This window comes from Bos indicus, chromosome 7, assembly GCF_029378745.1.
Source record: "Bos indicus isolate NIAB-ARS_2022 breed Sahiwal x Tharparkar chromosome 7, NIAB-ARS_B.indTharparkar_mat_pri_1.0, whole genome shotgun sequence".
Taxonomy (NCBI): domain Eukaryota; kingdom Metazoa; phylum Chordata; class Mammalia; order Artiodactyla; family Bovidae; genus Bos; species Bos indicus.
The window spans coordinates 83,659,030-83,685,351 of NC_091766.1; the positions used below are offsets into that span (position 1 = coordinate 83,659,030).

Sequence of the window (26,322 nt, forward strand, 5' to 3'; positions counted from 1 at the left end):
TCATTTCCAAATAAAATAAGATTTTAAAATATTTATTACTGAACATTAATTTTCTTTTACAGAGAAACTAAGGAGATTTGGGACTCTTAATGAATAATGTTTTGTGTCATCCTAAGATGTTCTCTGTAAGAAATCAAATGTTTTTAGAAATTGTCACTGGTATTTATTCTTACCAATCTATAGAATGCTAATATAAGGGTCAGTTCTTGTTTGCTTAAGGAAAGTAGGATGTGTAGTTTTCAGTAAAGAAGGTATGAGGAATGGAATTGCATTTTTTGAGGGAAAAGGAAGTAGGTCTGATTTACAGGTGGCTGTTTCAGAATGGGAGAACAGAGTAACCGATACAGAAAGTGATAAGGTTTGTGGAAAGTGGACCCTGAGAAAAGAGTTTTGTGCATGGTTAGCAGCACACCTCAGTCAGTAAAGAACCTGCCTGCAATTCAGGAGACCTGGGTTCGATTCCTGGGTCAGGAAGATCCCCTGGAGAAGGAAATAGCAACCCACTCCAGTATTCTTGCCTGGAGAATCCCACTGACAGAGGAGCCTGGCAGGTTACAGTCCATGGAGTCGCAAGAGTCGGATACGACTGAGTGACTTTCACTACTACTACTAGGACTAAGTTTAAAATTAATTTAATTAAGTTTACCTTTAAATGAATTTAAATGCAAGCTGGTACAAAAACTTGAATTTGGTTTTTCTCTCTGTTAAGGGCACATGCTTTCTTCAGATGTTGAACTGCCTCTGAAATCCTTTATTGTTAACTTTGACTAAGTGAATAGCTATTGTTTCACAATGACCTTTAATCCTATCTGACTGAGTGTTCTAAACCTTTTTGACATTTGTTGACAAAACTTCCTAAATCATTCTAATATAGCACTTTTGACTTCTAGCTACCTTTGGGATGCTTCAGGGGGCCCCTGAAACATCCTTGAAGAGATACGACACTAATTAGGTTCATTTTGTATGCAGAATTACATGGGAAGTATTGTCAAGTCAGTCCTTAAAGAATCTGCCTACAATGCAGTTGACCTGGGTTCAATCCCTGGGTTGGGAAGATGCCCTGGAGAAGGGAAAGGTTACCCACTCCTGTATTCTTGCCTGGAGAATCCCCATGGACAGAGGAGCTTGGCAGGCTACATACAGTTCATGGGGTTGCAAAAATTCGGACATGACTGAGTGACTAAGCACACAACACACACTGTCAAGTGAGTAATAAATCTTGGCTTATATTGTATGGTAAATGTTACTAATATAGATATCCTAGAAACTATATGGAGTTCTTAAAATTCTGATATGTTTGGGTAAAATGTTGTCAGTCATAATTCTAGTTAGTATCATAGTATCTTCAAGAAGCTTCTAGAAAGGACTTTTAGATAAATACAAGTTTCTGAACTGGGTAAGAAATGAAAGGATTCTAATGGAAAACTGATAACTTCACAGAGGTTAACAAAAGGACTGAATGAACTGGCAAATATGTTTATAACTTTTATGGTTTCTATCATAAAAATTACTGGTTTGAGTCTATGTTTTCCAGGTGTAAGAAAAACCTTCCCCTCAGACTATTATGGCAGTACTTTCAAAAAACTTCCCCGGTGGCTCAGACAGTAAAGTGTCTGTCTACAATGTGGGAGACCTGGGTTCGATCCCTGGGTCGGGAAGATCCGCTGGAGAAGGAAATGGCAATCCACTCCAGTACTATTGCTTGGAAAATCCCATGGACAGAGGAGCCTGGTAGGCTACAGTCCATGGGGTCTCAAAGAGTCGGACACGACTGAGTGACTTCACTTTCACTTTCTTTCAAAAAACTATACTTTATAAACAAATTGAAACATTTATTTTTTTCTATCTGGCCCGTCCAGGGATTGTAAACCAAGAGTTTCCAATAACTTTATCAGATCAGTCAGGAAGGTTATCTCACAAACAGGTACAGAAATCTCAAGGAATTCTGGAGACCTTGAGAAAGGGTGAACTTCACTGTTAGGCAAAATCTGTGATAAGCCTTTGGTGTGACTTTCCTAGCCCTGAAAGGTTTTATTTTAAAAGTTCAGTGTGAGACTCTATGAAAGTTTCAGCAAAAAGTCTATGATCAATTATGATTATATAAATAATCAGGCCAAATTTATTGAGACCAAACTGATTTCACAAACAGGTCTATTGGTTATATTTGGTAAAAATGAAAATGATTTTAGGGAGAAAAAGATATTTCAATGAATGTTAAATCCCAGTTTGTTAATGGAGGTCTGTATCTACTAAGACTCATTTATTGAATAGTTCTTTTCTGTTAGGGTATTTTAATGTAAAATTTAATTGAATTATTAAAGAACATTCTAAGTTTATTTCTGAAGCTTAGCCCAGTAATCTATCTGGATGATAATCAGATGCCTCATGAACTGCAACCAAGACTGGAAAAAGACATAATTTAAGAAACTATCTCTAACATGGATGGAAAAATCTTTTTATCAGGTACTCTCTTAACTGTCTCATGCACAGTGAAACTGAAGGGAAACTGACTCTTGGATTAACTCCTACTTCCAAAGGCCCCTACACTGGACTGGTCTATAGAGAGGCCTGCTGACCTCAAACTCACCTTAAAATGATGCTCAGAGGAAACTGCACTATACTGGGATGAGAAGAAAACGACATCAGAAGTAGACAGCTTGCCCAAGATGCTAGACCTGATTTGTATGATCATTTATAATGTTTTTTTTTTTTTTTTTTAATTTCTTGGATCTTGGCATATCCATCAAAATGTTTTCTATCATGGACACGATTCTATGCTAGTTTACAACTCAATCCAATTGTTGGGTTGTGGCCAGTTACTTGTGTCTAGTATTTCTGGGTTGCCTTGGTAGATTTCTCCCCTCCAGGGTTCTGATTGGATACCCACTAGGAAATTTATTTTAGAAGAGTGTTCAGGCTTTTTCTGTCTATTCATATTACTAGATGAGATCCTCTCACCAGGCCAATTAATAATACCTGCTCTGACCTTGGCCATTTATTTAAGTTTTCTCTTAGGGTCATTCAAACTCAATCAGAGCGATAAGCTAAGTCTCAACCAAAACACTGTAACTTCTTGTCTAGTAAAAGGAAAACTCCCATAATTATGGGATGGATCTATATGGTTGACACCAAGCTATCATCATTTAAGTTTAAAAGCTCCTCTATGTTGGGAACAATTAAATCATACAAAGAATGATCAACCTAGTAATATTACAAAACTAGGCTGGGTACTTTATGAACTATGCCTATTATTACCCTTAGAAAGAGGATTTGTGGGGTGGTTCAGACAGTAAAGAGTCTGCCTGCAAGGCAGGAGACCTGGTTTCAATCCCTGGGTCAAGAAGATCCCCTGGAGAAGGAAATGGCTACCCACTCCATGGACAGAGGAGCCTGGTGGGCTACAATCCATGGGGTCACAAGGAGTTGGCACGACTGAGTGACTAACACACACAGGCTGCATATTTTATGAACCATGCCTGTTATTACCCTTAGAGACAGTGATTGGTATGGAACTCAGTGGATTTGTGGTACTAATTTATGGCCTTGGTATCTACAGAGATGGATTAGAAGGTGTAGCCATGAACTTAAGGTTATACACATTAACAAATTAGAGGTAATCTCAACCAATCTACCATTGATATGAGTCTAATGGATCAAAAGATTTGTATTCTACTGATATGACCATTTAGCAGCTTTTTTTTTTTTTTTAATGTGTGTGTGTGCCTTCAATGAAATTGGAGGATGTAATTGGCCATATCGAGGTGAGCCTTAACAACTTTCACTCAACAAGCTTTAAATGATGGTAACCAGGCTATTAGCCTATTGAACTCTGAGGTCTGCATAATGAGAAAGGCAGTGCTACAAAACTGCATGTCCCTTGACGTCCTTTCGGCACCTCAGGGGGCACCTGTGCCACAATTCAAACTGAACGTTGTGTTTTCATACCTGATGAATCCTTTAATGTAACACATTTGATGAACCATATGAAAAATCAGATTTCTGCCTTAAGTGACCATTTCCCTGGTCTTGATGATCTTAAAAAAAAAATAAACTGGTTTGGTGTGGGAGGCTCATGGCTGAAATATTTACAATTCCACTAATGTTATTAATTTGTATTTTGCCTGTTTTATAAGATTATTGTCTTGTATTACCGAGTGTACGACTGAGCCTCCAACAAAAATAATGACGACTAGACTTAAAGCAGTTGATTGAATGTATACTTTGATATGTGATCAATGATTGTAATAACTCTAGATTATTAATGATTACACAATTAATGATTGTGTAACTCTAGATATGGGAAGATGCAACGAGAGGGAATATTTTCCTGGACCATAACTAGAAGACAGGTGTCCAGAGATCTGTAAGTCTTAAGACTTAGGCCACTCAATGTGCTATTACTGGACTATCAGCAAAAACCTTCTTCAGAACTGGGAATGAACTGTTCTGGGAATATGGGACAAGATGGTCATGAAATGCCTCCCCAAATATGGTTGAATTTATGACCACAAGGGGGCCCTGTCAACTACAAATTGGCACTTGCCAAGAGCACTGCCAATGATTGGAAAACAAGGGCATTTGCTATCTGCCTCTGTGGAGACTGAACCCTGTGCTGCTGAGCTGTTGACCTTCAACACCCACTGAGGGAGTTCAGGGTGGAGTGAGGCACTCTGTGCTCCAGGGAATCTGGTGGGACAGGTCTTTGGATAGTTGGATATTTTCAGGAACAGATTTTATGACCCCAATCCTTGCACTGTTATTTTTGAACTGTGGTATTGAAGAAGACTCTTGAGAGTCTCCTGGACTGCAAGGAGATCCAACCACTCCATCCTAAAGGAAATCAGTCCTGAACATTCATTGGAAGGACTGATGCTGAAATGGAAACTCCAATACTTCAGCCACCTGATGCAAAGAACCGACTCACTGGAAAAGACCCTGATGCTGGGAAAGATTGAAGGAGGGAGGAGAACGGGATGACAGAAGATGAGATGGCTGGATGGCATCACTGACTCAATGGATGTGAGTTTGACCAAGCTCTGGGAGTTGGTGATGGACAGGAAAGCCTGGTGTGCTGCAGTCCATGGGGTTGCAGAGTTGGACACAACTGAGTGACTGAACTGAATCCTTGCATCTCCTCATATCTAGAAAAGCACTAAATCCCTTCATAATGACATCAGATCCTCATGACTGACTAGCAGAAAACCTTTTGTAAAATGAGTGCTTAATGGTATCCACTCCTCCTTCACCAAAACCTTATATATTGATGGTCCCCCACTGCATCTTTGGAACAGTTTCTCAGAACTATTTGAGGTGCTGCCTCCCAGGCTTCAGTCTTCCTGTTGCCCCAAAGAAAACTTGCATCTCTCAAGTTGTGCATCTTCTTTAGTCAACAAAAGGATTGTAAGATACTACTACAAGCAACTGTATGCCAACAAAATGGACATTCTGGAATAAATGGATAAATTCTTAGAATTTGCCTGTGAAACTGTCTGGTTTTGGAACTTTTTGTTGGGAGGTTTTTAATCCCAGTTTCAATTTTGGTATTTGTGTATATTTTCTATTTCTTCCTGGTTCAGTTTTGGGAGATTATATGTTTCTATCAAACATTTAGAGAAGAGTTAAGAGCTAGCTTTCTGAAACTATTCAAAAAAATTGAAGAGGAAAGAACACTCCCCAAATGCATTCTATGAGGTTACTATCACCCTGATACCAAAACCAAAGATACCACAAAAAAAGGACATTACAGGTCAATATCACTGATAAATATAGATGCAAAAATCTTCAATAAATACTAGCAAACCAAATCCAACAACACATTAAAAGAACATACACCATGATCAAGTGGGATTTATCCCAGGGATGCAACAAGTCAATATATACAAATGAATCAGTGTGATACACCACACTGACAATTGAAGAATAAAAACCATGTGATCATCTCAATAGATGCAAAAAAGCTTTTGACAAACTTCTTCAACACCCATTTATGATAAAAACTCTCTACAAAGTAGGTATAGGGCAAACATATCTGAACATAATAAAGGGCATAAAAAGGGCATGAAAAATTTCAAACTTAATAGGGTAAAGGTGAAAACATTTCCTTTTTTCAAAAAGGTCAAAAAGAAGAATAGGATGTCCACTCTCACCACTTTTATTATATACAGCTCTGGAAGCCCTAGCCATGGCACAGAGAAAAAAAAATGAAGGAATCCAAATTGAAAAAGAAGTAAAACTGTTTGTTTTTGAAGTCACTGTTTGGTGATGACATGACACTGTACACAGGGAATCCTAAAGATGCTACCAGAAAACTACTAGATCTCATCAACAAATACAGTAACGTTATAGGACACACAAAAATCGGATGCATTTCTATACACTAACAATCAAAAGTTAGTGATCAATCAAAAGAAAGATAAATTAAGGAAGCATTTACCATTGCAACAAAAAGAATAAAATACCTATGAAGGAATCTGCCTAAGGAGGCAAAAGACCTGTATAAGACAACTGTAAGACACTGATGGAAGAAGATGACAGAAACAGATGGAAAGATTAAACCAAGTTCTTGGATTGGAAGAATCAGTAGTGTCAAAATGACTACACTATGCCAGGCAATCTATAGATTCCATGCAATCCCTATGAAATTACCAATGTCATTTTTGCAATACTAGGTAAAAAATTTTAAATTTGTATGGAGACACAAAAGACCCTGAATAGCCAAAGCAATCCTGAGGAAGAAAAGTGAAGCTGGAGGAATCAGGCTCCCTGACTTCAGACTATGCTACTCAAGTACTGTAATCAAAACAGTATGATATTGGCATAAAAACAGGAATATAGATCAATGGAATAGGATAGAAAGCGGAGAAATAACCCCCCACATCTGTGGTCAGTTAAACTATAAAAAAGGAGAGAAGAGTTTGCAATGGAGAAAAAATAATCAATCTCTTTATAAATGGTGCTGGGAGAACTAGATAGCTACATGTTAAAAAATGAAATTAGAACTTTATCTAACACCATACACAAAAATGAACTCAAAATGGATTAAAGCCCTAAATGTAAAACTGGGTAGATACTATAAAACCCTAAGAAAACATAGGCAATATATATATATATTTTCCTATAGTAATAGAAATAAAAATAAATAGACCCTCATTAACTCAAAACCTTTTGCACATCAAACCATAAACAAAATACAACCCACAGGATAGGAAAAATATGCAAATCAGGGAACAGAAAAGAGATATTAATCTCAAAAAATAATAAAGAGCCCATGCAACTATGTCAAAAAAACAACCCAAACAAAAAATGGGAAGAAGATGTGACAGACATTTCTATAAAAAAGATATACAGATGGCGAGGAGGCACATGGAAAGATGCTCAACATTATTGGAGAAATGCAAATCAAATCCACACTGAGCTATCACCTCTCAGCACTCAGTATGGCCTTCATCAAAATGTCTGCAAACTCTAAAGGCTGGAAAGGGTGGCAAGAAAAGGGAATCCTCTTACACTGTTGGTGGGAATATAAATTGGTATAGGTACCAATGGAGAACATTATGCTGCCAAGTCGCTTCAGTCGTGTCTGACTCTGTGCGACCCCATGGACTGCAGCCTACCAGGCTTCTCCGTCCATGGGATTCTCCAGGCAAGAACACTGGAGTGGGTTGCCATTTCCTTCTCCAATGCATGAAAGTGGAAAGTGAAAGTGAAGTTGCTCAGTCGTGTCTGACTCTTAGCGACCCCATGGACTGCAGCCTACCAGGCTCCTCCATCCATGGGATTTTCCGGGCAACAGTACTGGAGTGGGGTGCCATTGCCTTCTCCCGGAGAACATTATGGAGGTTCCTTAAAAAAAAACAAACATTGAGGTGCCATATAATCCAGAAATCCCACTCCTGGGCCTATCCAGAGAAAACCATGATTTGAAAGGATACATGTACCCCATTGTTAATTGCAGCATTGTTTACAATTGCCAAGACAAGGAAGCAATCTAAATATTCACCGTTAGACAAATGGATAAAGGAGATATCGTACATATATACAACGGAATGTTACTCAGCCACTAAAGAATGAAATCTTGTCATTTGAAGTGACATGGTTGGACTTGGGGATTACCAAACTAAGTGAAGTAAGTCAGACAAATATCATATATCACTTATATATGGACTCTAAAAAAATGTTACAAATGAACTTATTTAGAAAACAGATTCAAAGAATTAAAGAAAGAACCTATGCTTACTAGGGGGTAGGGTAGTTGGGAGATTTGGATTGACATATATATGCTTCTATATTTAAAACAGATAACCAGTAAGGACATACTGTATAGCACAAGGAATTCTGCTCAATATACTGTAATAACCTAAATGGGAAAAGAACTTGAAGAAGGATAGATACATTTATATGTATTTATATGTATAACAGAATCACTTTTCTGTACACCCAAAACTAACACAGCAGTATTAATCAACTGTACTCCAATATAGTTGGAGTTGCTAATAAACTATACTCCAGTACCAACAAAGCTAGCGGATGTGATGGAATTCCCGCTGAGCAATTTCAACTCCTAAAAGATGATGCTGTTAAAGGGCTACACTCAACTGACTGGTTCCAAATTGGGAAAGGAGCACATCAAGGCTGTATATTGTCACCCTGCTTATTTAACTTATATGCAGAGTATACCATGCGAAATGCTGGGTTGGATGAAGCACAAGCTGAAATCGAGATTAATAGGAGGTATAACAGCAACCTCAGATATGCAGATGACACCACCCTTATGGCAGAAATCGAAGAGGAACGAAAGAGCTTCTTGATGAAAGTGAGAGAGGAGAGTGAAAAAGCTCTTTGTGTCACCAGGGAGATTCCTTAATTCCCTGTACCTCAGTTTCTTCATGCAAAGATGGGTACAATAAAGGACAGAAATGGTATGGACCTAATAGAATCAGAAAATATTAAGAAGAGGTGGCAAGAATACACAGAAGAACTGTACAAAAAAGATCTTTATGACCCAGATAATCATGATATGGTGTGATCACTCACCTAGAGCCAGACATCCTAGAGTGTGAAGTCAAGTGGGCCTTAGGAAGGATCACTACGAACAAAGCTAGTGTAGGTGATGGAATTCCAGCTGAGCTATTTCAAATCCTAAAAGATGATGCTGTTAAAGTGCTGCACTCAACATGCCAGCAAATTTGCAAAGCTCAGCAGTGGTCCACAGCACTGGAAATGGTCAGTTTTCACTCCAATGCCAAAGAAAGTTTAAACTACCACACAATTGCACTCATTTCCTGAGCTAGCAAAGTAATGCTCAAAGTTCTCCAAGCAAGGTTTCAACAGTACATGATCTGAAAACGTCCAGATATTCAAGCTGGATTTAGAGAAGGCAGAGGAACCAGAGATCAAATTGCCAACATCTGTTGGATTATAGAAAAAGCAAGGGAATTCCGGAAGAACATCTACCTCTGTTTCACTGACTACGCTAAAGCCTTTAACTGTGTGGATCATAAACTGTGAAAAACTCTTAAAGAGACTGGAGTTCCAGACCATCTTTCATGCCTTCTGAGTAGCCTGTGTGCAGGTCAAGAGGCAACAGTTAGATCTGGACATGGAACATTGGACTGGTTCCAAATTGGGAAAGGAGTACATCAAGGCTATATACTGTCATCCTGCTTATTGAACTTATATGCAGAGTATATCATGCAAATGCCAGGCTGGGTGAAGCACAAGTTGGAGTCAAGATGGCTAGGAGAAATATCAAAAATCTCAGATATGCAGATGACACTGCTCTAATACAGAAAGTGAAGAGAAACTAAAGAGCCTGTTTGATGAAAGTGAAAGAGGAGAGTGGAAAAGTTGGCTTAAAATTCAACATTCAAAAAACTAGGATCCAGGCATCCAGTCCCATCACTTCATGGCAAATAGCAGGGGAAAAAAGTGGAAACAGTGACAGATTTTATTTTCTGGGGCTCCAAAATCACTGTGCATAGTGACTGCAGTAACGAAATTGAAAGATGCTTGCTCCTTGGAAGAGAAACTATGACCAACCTAGACAGCATATTAAAAAGCATAGTTATATCACTTTGCCCACAAAGGTCTGTATAGTCAAAGCTATGGTTTTTCCAGGAGTCATGAATGGATAAAAGATTGGACCATAAAGAAGGCTGAGCACCGAAGATCTGACGCTTTTGAATTGTATTGCTCAAGAAGACTCTTAAGTATTCCTTGGGCAGCAAAGAGATCAAACCAATAAATCCTAAAGGAAATCAGCCCTGAATATTCACTGGAAGGACTGATGCTGAAGCTACAATACTTTGGCCACATGATGTGAACAGCTGACTCATTGGAAAAGATCGTATTTCTGGGAAAGACTGAGAGCAGGAGGAGAAGGAGGCAACATAAAATGAGATGATTGGATGACATCACCGACTCAAAGGACAGGAGTTTGAACAAACTTTGGGAGATTGTGGCGGACAGGGAAGTCTGGAATGCTGCAGTCCATGGGGTCACAAAGAGACACAACTATGTGATTGAACAACAAAACTCCAATATAAAATGAAATTTAAAACTGCAGTTAATAAAAGTAAGCATATAAAACATTGGGGAAAAATAAAAAGAAAGTTCCAGAGAATAGTAAGGAGAGATAAGAAGGCCTTCTTAAATGAACAATGCAAAGAGATATAGGAAAACAATGGAATGTGAAAGTCCAGAGAGCTCTTCAAAAAATTGGAGCTATCAAGGGAATATTTCATGCCAAGATGGGGATGACAAAGGACAGAAATGATAAGGACCCAACAGAAGAGAATAAGAATAGGTGGCAAGAATACATAGAAGAACTATACAAGAAAGCTCTTAATGACCCCCATAATCACCATGGTGTGGTCACACACCTAAAGCCAGATATCCTGGAGTGTGAAGTCAGGTGGGCCTTAGGAAGCATTGCTATGAACAAAGCTAGTGAAGTGATGGAATTCCAGCTGAGCTTTTTAAAATTCTAAAAGATGATGCTGTGAAATTGCTGAACTGAATATGCCAGCAAATATGGAAAACACAGCAGTGACCACAGGACAGGAAAAGGTCAGTTTTCATTTCAATCCCAAAGAAGGGCAATGCCAAAGAATGTTCAAACTACCATAAAATTATGCTCATTTGATATGCTAGTAAGGTTAAGTTCAAAATCCTTCAAGCTAGCCTTCAGTAATACGTGAACTGATAACTTCCAGATATACAAGCTGGGTTTAGAGAAGGCATAGCAATCAGAAATCAAATTGCCAACATTTGTTGGATCATGGAGAAAGTAAGGGAGTTGCAGAAAAACATCTGCTTCACTGACTATGCGAAAGCCTTTGTGTGGATCACAACAAACTGTGGAAAATTCTTAAATAGATGGGAATACCAGACCACCTTACCTGTCTCCTGAGAAACTTGTATGCAGGTCAGGAAGCAACAGTTAGAACTGGACAATGAACGATGGAATGGTTCAAAATTGGGAAAGGAGTACATCAAAGCTGTATACTGTTACCTTGCTAATTTAATTTGTATGCAAATTACAATATGTTTGAAGTGCAAGTTGGACGAATCACAAGCTGTAATCACGATTGCTGGGAAAAATCAACAACCTCAGATATGTGGAGGACACCACCCTAATGGCATAAAGTGAAGAGGAACTAAGGAGTCTCTTGATGAAGGTGAAAGAGGAGAGTGAAAAGCTGGCTAGAAACTCAACGTTCAAAAAGCTAAGATCATGGCATCCAGTCTCATTACTTCATGGCAAGTATATGGGGATAAGTGGAAGTAGTGACAGATTTTATTTTTTTGTTCTCCAAAATTACTGTGGACAGTGACTGCAGTCATGAAATTAAAAAACGCTTGCTCCTTGGAAGGACAGTTATGACCAACGGCGACAGAGAATTAAAAAGCAGAGACATCACTTTGCCACAATGTTGCTGGTGCAGTCTGTGGGGTTGCAAAGAGTTGGACACGACTTAGCAACTCAACAGTAACAGCAAACAAGGCATGGGAAAATAAAAAAGAAACAACAAAACCAAAACACTGAGATCCTGATAGGAATGGCATTAAATTATAAATTACTTTTAGAGACATTAATGTATTTGTAATATTTAATTTCACTTGAAGATTTTATCGTGTTTAACCTATAGATTATGAATATTTATTATTAAAGTAATTTCTAACCATTGTATATTTATATTTTTGTCCGAATTCAACTAGGGTAGTGAAAATCGCTTCAAAATTTTCTCTCTTAGTTTCACAAGGCTTCTTACAATTAGAAGATAATTTTTAGTTTGCTAGAGATCAAAAGATAATTACATATCCAATGAAAGACTTGAAAATAAAAGTCCCCAAAGGAAAAAAAAAGAAAAGAAATTCCATTATCTCTTGCCAGAGTATTTAACCCATATCTTTTAACAATTATGAAATTAAAGGGAATGTTTTACAAATGGCCTTCTCCAGTTGGTTCAGTCTCACATGGTCACAAAAAGTCCCCAGGAAAGAGGAAAATAAAGATATTCTTCTTGATAGCACTAAGAGAGTGTGACACTGATTAATTCCATGAAAAGATTATGTGCCACGGACAGTGAATCCAAAGTGCCATCCCCATCTTGTGGGGGAATAACTTTTCAATGCAATGCAAACTATATCTCAAAGGCTGTTTTTGAATAAATATTTGCTGAAGAAAGGAATACTGAACTGTGCCAAGTCTAGCATTCTGACATATCTGAATCCATGTTCTTTTAGTACAAATTGTATCCTCAGGAATGTTCTGGCTTACACTGACCAAAAAGGAACTAGTTTTGGACTGAAATGTGTTACTAATAGCAATGTCTCTGTTAGCAAAAGTTCACATGTATAGGATATACCACATAAACACTCACAAAAAAATCTTGAGAAATATCATTGTAACGGCAGAAAATAAGAGTACATTCTGTGGTTTCCTGACTTTCTCTCTGACATATGGTGTTGGGATCAATGCTTCACTGAGACTGTGGTGTTACAATTTAATAGAAATTCTAAAATCCAATTTCATAGCCCTGCTAGTAAACTTAATGCATATCTTTGGAATAATAGAGTTTAAATTCATTAACTTTCATTGCAAGATCTGCAATAGTCCAAAATATAATGTTATACCACTTCTTGGGAAGGAAATACAGGAAGAAATAATTTTCTTTTAAATCGCTGGTTTTCAGCACAAGTTTCAATAAGGAACTAGCAACCCACAAAGCAGTAGTTGAATTATTAGTTTTACTTATCTCTTTACACATAATAGAGAACACCTAGAGGGAAACTACAGCAACTCTGAAATTGCATACAGCTATGACATTTCCAATTTAATGTGTGAAAGTTATGGACACTTGAATGCCCATTAAAAAATAATTAAAAACCAAAAATGCTCACCAAAAAACAGCCTATATCTGTATTGTTAGGCCCTCAGTGGTGTCTGACTCTTTGCGACCCTGTGGACTGTAGACTACCAGGCTCCTCTGTCCATGGAATTCTCCAGGCAAGAATACTGGAGTGGGTAGCCATTCCCTTCTCCAAGGGGTATTCCCCACCCAGGGATTGAACCCTTGGATTCCCACATTGTAGGTAAATTCTTTACCATCTGAGCCACCAGGAAAAACCAAGATATAAAAGTACTAACAGTATTATTTTGCTTTCAGAGTCCTCTCAGTGATGATACAGCACGTGACACAAGGCATACATTTGCAAATTCTAGCACTGACATCTTGTGCTTGCTGTGCAAACATGTGGCACATGTGCTGTTTTCTTGTCTCAAGCACGAGGAAGATCCTGCTAAATAATGCTATTTCAGTGTGTTACCTGGCAAAGGAATGCACACTCAGTATTTTCAGTTAACTAGAAGTTCTTAGAAAGAGTTTGTACCTATTTGCAATAGTCATGACATGGAAGCAATCAATCTGAATGTCCATTGACAGAGGAATGGCTAAAGATGTGTGTGTGTACACACACACACACACACACACACACACACATAATGGATACCCACTCTAATATTCTTCTCCAGGTCAGAATACTGGAGTGGATAGCCTTTCCCTTCTCCAGGGGATCTTCCCAACCCAGGGATCGAACCCAGGTCTCTCACATTGCAGGTGGATTCTTTACCAGCTGAGCCACAAGGGAAGTGCGTCAAGGAGTATGTGAAGGCTGTGTGTTGTCACCCTGCTGATTTAATTTTTATGCAGAATACTTATATGCAGAGTGCATCATGTGAAATGCAGGGATGGATGAAGCACAAGTGGGAATCAAGATTGCTGGGAGAAATATCAATAACCTCAGATATGCAGATGACACCACACTTAGGCAGAAAGTGAAGAAGAACTAAAGAGCTTCTTGATGACAGTGAAAGAAGAGAGTGAAAAAGTTGGCTTAAAACTCAACATTCAGAAAAGTAAGATCATGGCATCAGGTCCCATTACTTCATGGCAAATAGATGGGGAAACAATGGAAACAGTGACAGATTTTATTTTTTGAGGAGGCTCCAAAATCACTGCAGATGGTGACTGCAGCCATGAAAGTAAAAGACACTTGCTCCTTGGAAGAAAAGCTATGACCAACCTAGACAGCATATTAAAAAGCAGACGTTACTTTGCGAACAAAGGTCCATCTACTCAAAGCTATGGTTTTTCCAGTAGTCGTGTATGGATGTGCGAGTTGGACTATAAAGAAGGCTGAGTGCTGAAGAATTGATGCTTTTGAACTGTGGTGTTGGAAAAGACTCTTGAGAGTCCCTTGGACTGCAAGGAGATCCAAGCAGTCCATTGTAAAGGAAATCGGTCCTGAATATTCATTGGAAAGACTGATGCTGAAATGGAAACTCCAATACTTTGGCCACCTGATGCGATGAACTGACTATTAGAAAAGACCCTGATGCTGGGCAAGATGGAAGGCGTGAGGAGAAGGGGATGACAGAGGATGAGATGGTTGGATGGCATCACCGACTCAATGGACATGAGTTTGAGTAAGCTACAGGAGTTGGTGACAGACAGGGAAGCTTGGCATGCAGCAATCCATAGGGTCGCAAAGAGTTGGACCTGACTGAGTGACTGAACTGAGAGATTATTAGGCACAAAAGCCAAATATAATATGACATCACTTGTATGTGGAATCTAACAAGTGATACAAATGAACTTATTTTCAAAACATAAACAGACTCACAGACTTTGAAAACAAGCTTTAAGTTACCAAAGGCGAATGAGGGGGGAGGGATAAAATTAGGAGTTTGGGATTAACAGATACACACTACTGTATATAAAATAACCAGTAAGGACCTACTGTCCATCAGAGTACTACATTCACCCTGTTGTAACAATTTATAAGGGAAAAGAATCTGAAAAAAAAATTATGTGTATGTATAAAGAAAGTAGATGGCAACCCACTCCAGTTTTCTTGCCTGGAGACTCACCCTGGACAGAGGAGCCTGGCGGGCTACAGTCCATAGGATTACAAAGAGCTGGACACAACTGAAAGACTTAGTGCACAGATAACTGAATCACTTTGCTGTACACCTGAAACTAACACACACTGTAAATCAATTACACTTCAGTTTTTAAAAATTGAATATGAGTATGCACAAGTTTCAGGTTTGGGAGAGGGCTTAATTAGCTGGTAATAAGTTTGCTGAGATACTCAAACATGATCTGCTTAGGAGTCTATTAGGTTTTCCCAACACATGGGGCCTGGAGATAAAGGCACTCAGGGTACTTCGGAGAGGCTTCCACAATAACAAACCAAGAGAAGATAAGAAAGCAAATAATGAAACTGCTTCAGTGTGACTGAAATCTTGGATTTGGTTTTCTTATGTCAACTCTCCTGTGATACTAGATAAAATTCAAATCGGATTCTAGTGAGGATTCAAATCTCAACACAGAGAGACTATCAGATAAAATAAAACAAATGTTGCTGGAAGCAACACTTCTTTGTAAGATAAGACTTGTCATTCTTTGGTAGGGAAACTGGTGTGTGTAGGCCAGGGTTGTTGTTGGTTAGTCACTAAGTTGTGTCAGGATTCTTTTGTGACCCCATGGACTATAGCCCACCAGGCTTCTCCGTCCATGAGATTTTCCAGGCAAGGATACTATAGTGTGTTGCAACTGGCTCCTCTGGGGGTCTTTTTGACCCAGGGATCGAACCCGTGTCTCCTGCATTGGCAGATGAATTCTTTACCACGGAGCTACTAGGGAAGTCCCTTCGGGCAGAGCAGTTGTCATGGATAGGAGGCTGCCAAGCAGCACAGAGTAAGGCAAGGTTATCCTCCTACTAGTCAGAGAGCTGAGGCACATATCAGCTTCTCTTAGCAGTCATGTGCTATGACTCTGCCTCTCATAAATACCATGGATTCCTCTGGGGATTTCTTGTACATCCTACTTATTTACTAAGTCATTGGATTTGTAAAGATGTACTTTTTATTTGTCTTAAACCTAACTCATTAAAAGTTTTAAAGAGATTCTCATTGTCCTAACCTTTTGGAATTTACATTCACATCATCCAAATAGCAAGTGGTTTTAAGCATTTTTCTATAGTGTCCCTGAGCTAACAGGCTAGTATTTTAGCAAGGTCTCCAGTGACCATTGTTTTATCCCTGTTGGCCTTCTGGTTATCCCCCTCTAGGTGTCTTTATTTCTCTTCTGATATGCGGAGACTAGAACCATATCTGGGATTCCAGATATTTTGGAAATAAAAGGGATGAATCAAGCTTTCTCAAGTTTCCTCTATTTTTTGCATTTGCCTTGTTAATATTGTCAAACAAAGCATTGACTTGATTGAGTATACCTGTATAGTGATCGGATGTCTTTAAAGGAGAAAGGGCAAAGATAAAAACCCATTTCCCTATGGCAGCATGTGTGTGTATGTGCATACTGAGAGCAGGGGTGCAAAAACTAATAATTCTTTTCCTAGCGTGTGTGCGTGCTAACTCACATCAGTCACGTCTGACTCTTTGCAACCCTATGGACCGTAGCTCACCAGGCTCCTCTGTCCATGGGATCCTCCAGGCAAGAATAATGGAGTGGGTTGCCCTGTCCTTCTCTAAGGGATCTTCCAGACCCAGGGATTGAACCTACCTCTCTTGCATGGCAGGCAGGTTCTCTGCTACTAGTGCTACCTGGGAAATCCTTTCTTAGCATACGTATTTCAATTATTTGTCCTTTCATCCAAAGTGCATAAAAAAAAGTTGGGAAAAAAACATCTTTTCCACCTCTGATCCCTGAGACAGACTGTTTTTATGGAATTCTATCCATCCAATGAGAGATTCTGAGACTTGGAAGAGAGGGCATAGATATGCTAGTGCCAACTTCCTTCTCTAACATTTCTAATGTGGAACTTGCAACTTCCTTCTCTAACATTTCTAACGAGGAACTTTCAGCTTATCCGTGAAACCCTCAGTATAATAGAGCAGCCAGCCCCTCCCAGCAGGAAGCTTGTACAGCCTATTGTCCTCATCCATCAGAAGGCAGACAGAATGAAACCCACAATCACAGAAAACTAACAAAAATGATCACATTCATCACAACTTTGCATAATTTAATGAAACTATGAGACATACTGTGTAGGGCCACCCAAGACGATGGGTCATGGTGGAGAGTTTTGGCAAAATGTGGTCCATTGGAGAAAGGAATGGCAAACCACTTCAGCAGTCTTGCCTTGAGAAGTCAATGAACAGTATGAAAAAGCAAAAAGATATAACACTGAAAGATGAACCCCCCAGGTCAGTAGGTATCCAATATGCTACTGGAGAAGAGTGGAGAATAGCTCCAGAAGGAATGAAGAAACTGAGCCAAAGCACAAAGTACTCCCAGTTGTGGATGTGTCTGGAAGTGAAGGTAAACTCTGATGCTGTAAAGAATAGCACTGCATAGGAACCTGGAATGTTACATCATGAAGCAAGATAAATTGGAAATGGTCAAACAGGAGACAGTAAGAGTGAACACTGACATTTTAGGAGCCAGTGAACTAAAATGGATGGGAATGGGCAAATTTAATTCAGATGACCATTATATCTACTACTGTGGGCAAGAATCCCTTAGAAGAAATGGAGCAGCCCTCATAGTCAATAAACGAGTCCAAAATGCAGTACTTGGGTGCAATCTCAAAAATGACAGAATGATCTTGGTTCATTTCCAAGGCAAGCCATTCAATATCACAGTAATCCAAGTCTATGCCCCAACCAATGAAGCCAAAGAAACTGAAGTTGAACGGTTCTATGAAGACCTGTAGGACCTTCTAGAACTAACACCAAAAAAAGATGTCCTTTTCATCACAGAGGACTGGAATGCAAAAGTGGGAAGTCAAGAGATACCTGAAGTAATAGGCCAATTTGGCCTTGGAGTACAAAATGAAGCAGGGCAAAGACTAACAGAGTTTTGCTAACAAAACACACTGGTCATAGCAAACACCCTGTTCCAACAACACAGGAGACCACTTTATTACATGGACATCACCAGATGGTCAATAGTGAAATCAGATTGATTATATTTTCTGCAGCCGAAGATGGAGAAGCTCTATACAGTCAGCAAAAACAAGACCTGGAGCTGACTGTGGCTCAGCTCATGAACACTTTATTGCAAAATCCAGACTTGAAGAAAGTAGGGGAAACCACTAGGCCATTCAGGTATGACCTAAATCAAATCCCTTACAATTATACAGTGGAGGTGACAAATAGATTCAAAGGATTATATGTGATAGAGGCAGAAAAACTATAGATGGAGATTTATGATATTGTACAGGAGACAGGGATCAACACCATCCCCAAGAAAAGAAATGCAAAAGGGCAAAACGGTTGTCTGAGGAAGCCTTACAAATAGCTGAAAAAAGAAGAGACATGAAAGACAAGAAAGAAAAGGAAAGATACACGCATCTGAATGCAGATTCCCAAAGAATAGCAAGGAGAGATAAGAAAAAGCCATCTTAAGTGAGCAATGCCAAAAATAGAGGAAAAACAATAGAATGGGAAAGACTAGAGATCTCTTAAAGAAAATTAGAGATACAAAAGGAACATTTCATGCAAAGATGGGCACAATAAAGGACAGAAATGCTACAGACCTAACAGAAGCAAAAGATACTAAGAAGAGGTGGCAAGAATACACAGAAGAACTATACAAAAAAGGTCTTAATGACCCAGATAACCATGAGAGTGTGATCACTCACCTACAGCCAGATCCTGGAGTGTGAAGTCAATTGGGTCTTAGGAAGCATTACTAAGAACACAGCTACTGGAGGTTATGGAATTCCAGCTGAACTATTTCAAATCCTAAAAGATGGTGCTGTGAAAGTGCTGCACTCAATATGCCAGCAAATTTGGAAAACTCAGCAGTGGCCACAGGACTGGAAAAGGTCAGTTTTCATTCCAATTTCAAAGAAGGGCAATGCCAGAGAATGTTCAAACTACTACACAATTGCACTCATTTCACATGCTAGCAAGGTAATGCTCAAAATCCTTCAAGCTAGGCTTCAACAGTATGTGAACTGTGAACTTCCAGATGTTCACATTGGATTTAGAAAAGGCAGAAATCAGAGCTGAAATTGCCAACATTAGCTGGATCACAGAAAAAGCAAAGGAATTCCAGATAAACTTCTGCTTCATTGACTATGCTAAAACCTTGGACTGTGTGGATCACAATAAACTGTGGGAAATTCTTAAAGATGATATAGCATGGGATGTGGTATGGGAATACCACAACACCTTTCCTGCTTTCTGAGAAACCTGTATGCAGATAAAGCAGCAGCAGTTAGAACTGGACATGGAACAATAGACTGATTCCAAATTGGGAAAGGAGTACATCAAGGCTGTATATTATACCTTGCTTATTGAACTATATGCAGAGTACATCATGAGAAATACCAGGCTTGAAGCTCAAGAGGGAATCAAGATTGCCAGAGAAATATCAATAACCTCAGATACGCAGATGACACCACTCTAATGGCAGAAAATGAAGAGGAACTAAGCAGCCTTTTGATGAAGGTGAAAGAGCTGAGTAAAAAAAACTCAACATTCAAAAAACTAAGATCATGGCATCCAGTCCCATCACTTCATGGCAAATAGATTAGGAAAAAATAGAAACAGTGACAGACTTTATTTTCTTGGATTCCAAAAGCACTGTGGGTGGTGTTGCAGCCATGAAGTTAAAAGACGCTTGCTCCTTGGAAGAAAAGCCATGACAAACCTAGACAGTGTGTTAAAAAGCAGAGACATCATTTTGCTGACAAAGGTCTATGTAGTCAAAGCTATGGTTTTACAGTAGTCATGTATGGGGGTGAGAGATAGACCATAAAGAAGACTGAAGAGTTGATGCTTTTGGACTGTGATGCTGGAGTAGACTCCTGATAAAACATTGGACAATAATAGGATCAAAGAAGTCAATCCTAAAGGAAATCAACCCTGTATATTTTTTGAAAGGACTGATCACCTGACCTGCTTCTTGAGAAACCTATATGCAGGTAAGGAAGCAACAGTTAGAACTGGACATGGAAAAACACACTGGTTCCAAATAGGAAACGGAGTAGGTCAAGGCTGTATATTGTTACCCTGATTATTTAACCTATATGCAGAGTACATCATAAGAAACACTGGGCTGGAATCAAGATTGCCAGGAGAAATACCAATAACCTCAGATATGCAGATGACACCACCCTTCGGGCAGAAAGTGAAGAGGAACTAAAAAGCCTCTTGATGAAAGAGGAGAGTGAAAAAGTTGGCTTATAGCTCAACATTCAGAAAACGAAGATCATGGCATCCAGTCCCATCACTTCATGGCAAATAGATGAGGAAACAGTGGAAACAGTGTCAGACTTTATTTTTGGGGGCTCCAAAATCACTGCAGATGGTGATTGCAGCCATGAAATTAAAAGACGCTTACTCCTTGGAAGGAAAGTTATGACCAACCTAGACAGCATCTTCAAAAGCAGAGACACTACTTTGCCAACAAAGATCCGTCTAGTCAAGGCTATGGTTTTTCCAGTGGTCATGTATGGATGAGAGTTGGACTGTGAAGAAAGCTGAGTGCCGAAGAATTGATGCTTTTGAACTGTGGTGTTGGAGAAGACTCTTGAGAGTCCCTTGGACTGCAAGGAGATCCAACCAGTCCATTCTAAAGGAGATCAGTCCTGGGTGTTCATTGGAAGGACTGATGCTGAGGTTGAAACTCCAATACTTTGGCCACCTGATGCGAAGAGTTGACTCTTTGAAAAGATCCTGATGCTGGGAGGGATTAGGGGCAGGAGGAGAAGGGGATGACAGAAGATGAGATGGCTGGATGGCATCACCGACTCAATAGACATGAGTTTGGGTAAACTCTGGGAGTTGGTGATGGACAGGGAGGCCTGGCGTGCTGCAATTCATGGGGTCGCAAACAGTCGGACACGACTGAGCGACTGAACTGAACTGAACTAATACTGAAGTTCGAATACTTTGACCACCTGATGCGAACAGCCAACTCACTTAAAAAGATCCTGATTCTAGGAAAGATTGAGGGCAAGAAGATAAGGGAGTGACGGAGGATAAGATGGTTGGAGTTTATCATTGATTCTTTGGACATGATTTTAAGGAAACATTGGGAGATTGTGATGGACAGGGAAGCCTGGCGTGCTGCAGGCCATGGGTCACAAAGAGTTGGACATGACTGAAGGAGTGAACAACAGCAACATGTATTTAGACACTTTGAAAATCTCTTCTCATTAGGCTGAAATATGACTCTTTCCAACATCCATCTCTCATTGTAGAGTTTTATTCTCAGTAGGCATAGAAATCTAGCTATCAAAAGAAAACACTGTTGACATATTTAACAATAACAAAACACAAGCCTTTCAAACTCAGATTCAATGCTTCTGGCTAAATATTCATGGTTCCTTAAAAAAATTCCACAAGTTAGATGATTTTCAGACTTAACTTAATTATGTTCCATTGGATATCCCCTGGCTTAATTGTGATTCTGTTAAAGTGTGGTATTTGCTTGGACATAGTACATAGTTATTATGCCAATGGCTCAAAAAATAGAGCATACCTTTGTTGTAGATACAATGGTTCTATCAAAATAGCCTAAGATTTAAAATTATTATATTACATTTTGGGTCATGATTGATTGTTTATGGTCAAATAAACTCTGAACTTTTTCATAAAATTTTTCTAAAGCCAGGGCTTCCCCAATTTCTTGCTTATAAAATGGATTTATAGTACTTTTAGAAATTTACATTTAGCCTGATTTCATTTCATTGAACTCATGGCCTTTTAAAATTAGCAATTCCTAGTTAAAATTATGATCTATTTAAAAAGTTGTGGAAACAGTGGATATTAGATAATCTGTTTTATAAAAATGTCTTTTTATAAAGTAACCATTTATATATTATGTGAAAATAAAATTTGACTTTTGTGACTAACATAAAGGACTTATATTTACTATAGTTCAGCATCATAAAACTTATTTTTATATACCTAGCATCAAGATACTTGAATTTTTTGACTTAGAAATTTCAGAGTTACAACTTGAATCGATGCTTTAAGTGATTTAAAGTCTTAAGAAAAATTTCAGTGAATTAGTATGCACAAATGACATTAAAACTAATATTTATCCATATGTATAGTGTTTATAGGAGGCTTTATTTCTTTCTGATTCTGTGACTAGGTTGTTAATATTCTTTAGGCTAAGCTGCATTGTAAGTTATGTCCTGCTCTGTGTTATATTGGAGCATTCCAAAAATCAAAACCTTTTATTAAAAAAGCAAACTAAAAGCTGTGTTACAATGTATAGAATTTTTTTTTTTTAAGTTTCAGTGAGTGGCATAAATCTAAATTACGTTTAAAGAAGTCTTACTGGAAGTTTTATATTTTGTTAAACTTCTGTTAGTGATTCAAAATAAAAAGTTTGAAACTAATGTTTGGTTCTTTTATCCAACATAGACTCTAGCTATTATTCAGTGAATTCAATTTTCTAGGAAAATTTACCAGTACCCTGAAACCATTTCATGATTGAATGGCTGGTATATCATTCTTGATGGTTTTCTCTGCAATCAATTCCACTAAACCAATGAAACTCTGTAACAAAATTAGTCTAAATATAAGTACATTCTTTCAGATGTAATAAGGAAACAAGAAACAAGTTTCCAGGTAAATTCCAGTATTCTAGGACATGTTCCTTGGAAAATAGTTCATATTGATAATTGCATTCTAAGAAGTACACCGAAGGTGGGAGAGGGAAGAAGGGGAAGGCTTTTGTTGGAAACAGTAGATTGTGTTAGCAAAAGTCTACATACACTGTCACAAAAGAATAAGCTAGGAGATGAGTCGTCACTATGGTACATCCCAACAATGTTGAAGCAAAAATCCTCATTAGCAGAAAGGAATAGGAAGCTGTCAAATTGTCTTTTAATCGAAAGCATCTTGAATAAAATTATGGCTCTCCAAAAAGTGCAGATGAAGTAATTGCCATAGCCAACAAAAACAACAGCAGTTAATGTCAGATCAGAACAACAGAAATGTCAGGAGTAGAACATTTCTGTAGAGTTCAGGATGTGTTGAATCTAATGTCATCATAGTTCTTGCAGATACATGTCATTGCAGTGAGGGGTGTACAGTTCATACAACTTTGTGTGATATGAGTGTGCAGTGAAAAATTAAGTTTATCAAGATTGCTGGGAGAAATATCAATAACCTCAGGTATGCAGATGACACCACCCTTATGGCAGAAAGTGAAGAGGAACTAAAAAGCCTCTTGATGAAAGTGAAAGTGGAGAGTGAAAAAGTTGGCTTAAAGCTCAACATTCAGAAAATGAAGATCATGGTATCTGGTCCCATCACTTCATGGCAAATAGATGGGGAAAGAGTGGAAACAGTGTCAGACTTTATTTTGGGGGGCTCCAAAATCACTGCAGATGGTGATTGCAGCCATGAAATCAAAAGATACTTACTCCTTGGAAGGAAAGTTATGACCAGCCTAGATGGCATATTCAAAAGCAGAGAGATTACTTTGCCAACAAAGGTCTGTCTAGTCAAGGCTATGACCAGATAGTGGTCATGTATGGATGAGAGAGTTAGACTGTGAAGAAAGCTGAGTGCTGAAGAATTGATGCTTTTGAACTGTGGTGTTGGAGAAGACTCTTGAGAGTCCCTTGGACTGCAAGGAGATCCAACCAGTCCATTCTCAAGGAGATCAGTCCTGGGTGTTCATTGGAAGGACTGATGCTGAGGCTGAAACTCCAATACTTTGGCCAACTCATGTGAAGAGTTGACTCATTGGAAAAGACCCTGATGCTGGGAGGGATTGGGGGCAGGAGGAGAAGGGGATGACAGAGGATGAGATGGCTGGATGGCTTCACCGACTCGATGGACTTGAGTTTGGGTGAACTCCGGGAGTTGGTGATGGACAGGGAGGTCTGATGTGCTGCGATTCATGCAAAGAGTCAGACACGACTGATCGACTGAACTGAAGTGAAGGTGAAGTGGGGGCGTTACATTTTGCCCTCAGCTCCTGGGATGATAATCTCCATAAACCCCCTGGAAAATCCTACATGATAAAAGTGTCCTTGTGTGTACATGGGGGTCTTGAGTCACACAAGACAGCCCATGATAACAATGTGATGAATGGTGGGGGCTTTGTGTCACCTTGACCACCAGACGCTGGATACTGAAGTCAGCCATGCAAGTGGTCAATGACATCTACATGATTAAACTTCAATAAAAACTCTAACCATCAAGGCTGAGGTTCTCTTCCCTAGTTGGCGACACATGATTGTTGAGAGGAATTACTACTGTCTGAGGTTCCACCGAGTGAGCAAATGAGAGCTCGTGTTCAGAACCCTCGTGGATTCTGCTCCAGATGCCTCTTTGCTTGGCCCTGTCGTCCCCTTCTCCTCCTGCCCCCAATCCCTCCCAGCATCAGGGTCTTTTCCAATGAGTCAACTTTCGCATGAGGTGGCCAAAGTATTGGAGTTTCAGCTTCAGCATCAGTCCTTCCAATGAACACCCAGGACTGATCTCCTTTATTATTTTTTTAACCTATTTTTATTTTTATCCATATCCTTTAACTATCATAAACTGTAACTATGAATATAAGAGTTTCAGATGAATTCTGTATCTTTCTAGTGAATCATCAAATGGAAGATGGTCTTTGAGATCTCAGAACTCTCAACTGATACCAGGATTGAGGGTGAATTTGAGAACTCACAACGTTGCACTGAGTAATTGGTGTTCAAATGTTACAGGTTCCACAAGGCTTTTTGATATTTGCAACATTCACTTTTCTAAAAGAATTGTGTCCAACACTTCCTCAACATCATATGCCAAGCCTGTGACATATACTCAGGCTTCAAAATTGTGAACTTTTTTTTCCAGATTCTTTGAATAAATCCTGACATGACAGGCTACTAAAATATACTTACTGTGGTCCTGAGTACACTTTCTAAATCCTCTACTCTTAGTTTCTACTCTTTGTTTTATTCTAATTTCTAGATGATATTAATTCTTATGGACAAAAGCTTAATAAATAAAACAACTATGTTTTTAATATCATTTCTTCAAAGGTTTATATATTCTTTGGAGAGTACTACTTTGGCCTTCTATGGGGATTAATTTGAAATTCCCTGTGAAACTATAGTCAGGTTTTCTGAAAACTACAGAGCATGGTGACATATATAAATAAATCTGTACCATATTTCATATTTGATATCAATTTTTATAACTTTCAAAATGTTGTTTTGTTCCATAAACCCTTTAAAAAATATGGCTTGAGATTTCCTTGCTTTTCAAAACCCTCAATGAAATTATATGAGGTTTTCAAACTGCCTATCAAAAGATTTAACTTTAAAGGTCCAATTATAGAACATTTTTGTTTGATAGGGAAAGTGAAAAGAAAAATGTGGGGATAAGTTCAATGTCTTTCTTCCACCAGTACATGACTCATTTTAAACCATTAAAATGAATATATGCATTCTCTGAGAAAATAATTTCCACCCCATGGTTGCTCGCAGGAGATTTCCTGTGATTCTGAAGTTTCCTCTCTTTTGTAATTATGTCCTAGTAAGTCTTTGGCTAGATGGAATGTTACATTACATTGAACCAATACTGTTTTGCTTCATCCTCCTGGTTATATTTAGATCGCTGATTTTATCCCAAGAAATTTTTTACTCAACCACAAACTTGATGTTCACTTAGATCTCTTGAGGCATTGTTTGTGCTCTATTGTTCTTTCTCGTTAGACATTTGTTTTCAAAATGTACCAATGTGAGATTCAAATAATAATTGGCCTCAAAATGCAAATATGTTGTCTTTTTTCCTCCTACCTTGACAATAAAGAGACTTTTATTGCT

At 38.7% G+C, this 26,322-nt stretch overlaps 1 protein-coding gene across 2 annotated transcripts in view; it reads right to left on the minus strand.

Moving 5' to 3' along the window:
• The window catches only part of EDIL3 (EGF like repeats and discoidin domains 3), a 480,826-nt gene that overhangs the window by 8,099 nt on the left and 446,405 nt on the right, over positions 1-26,322 (minus strand). The window lies entirely within an intron of this gene.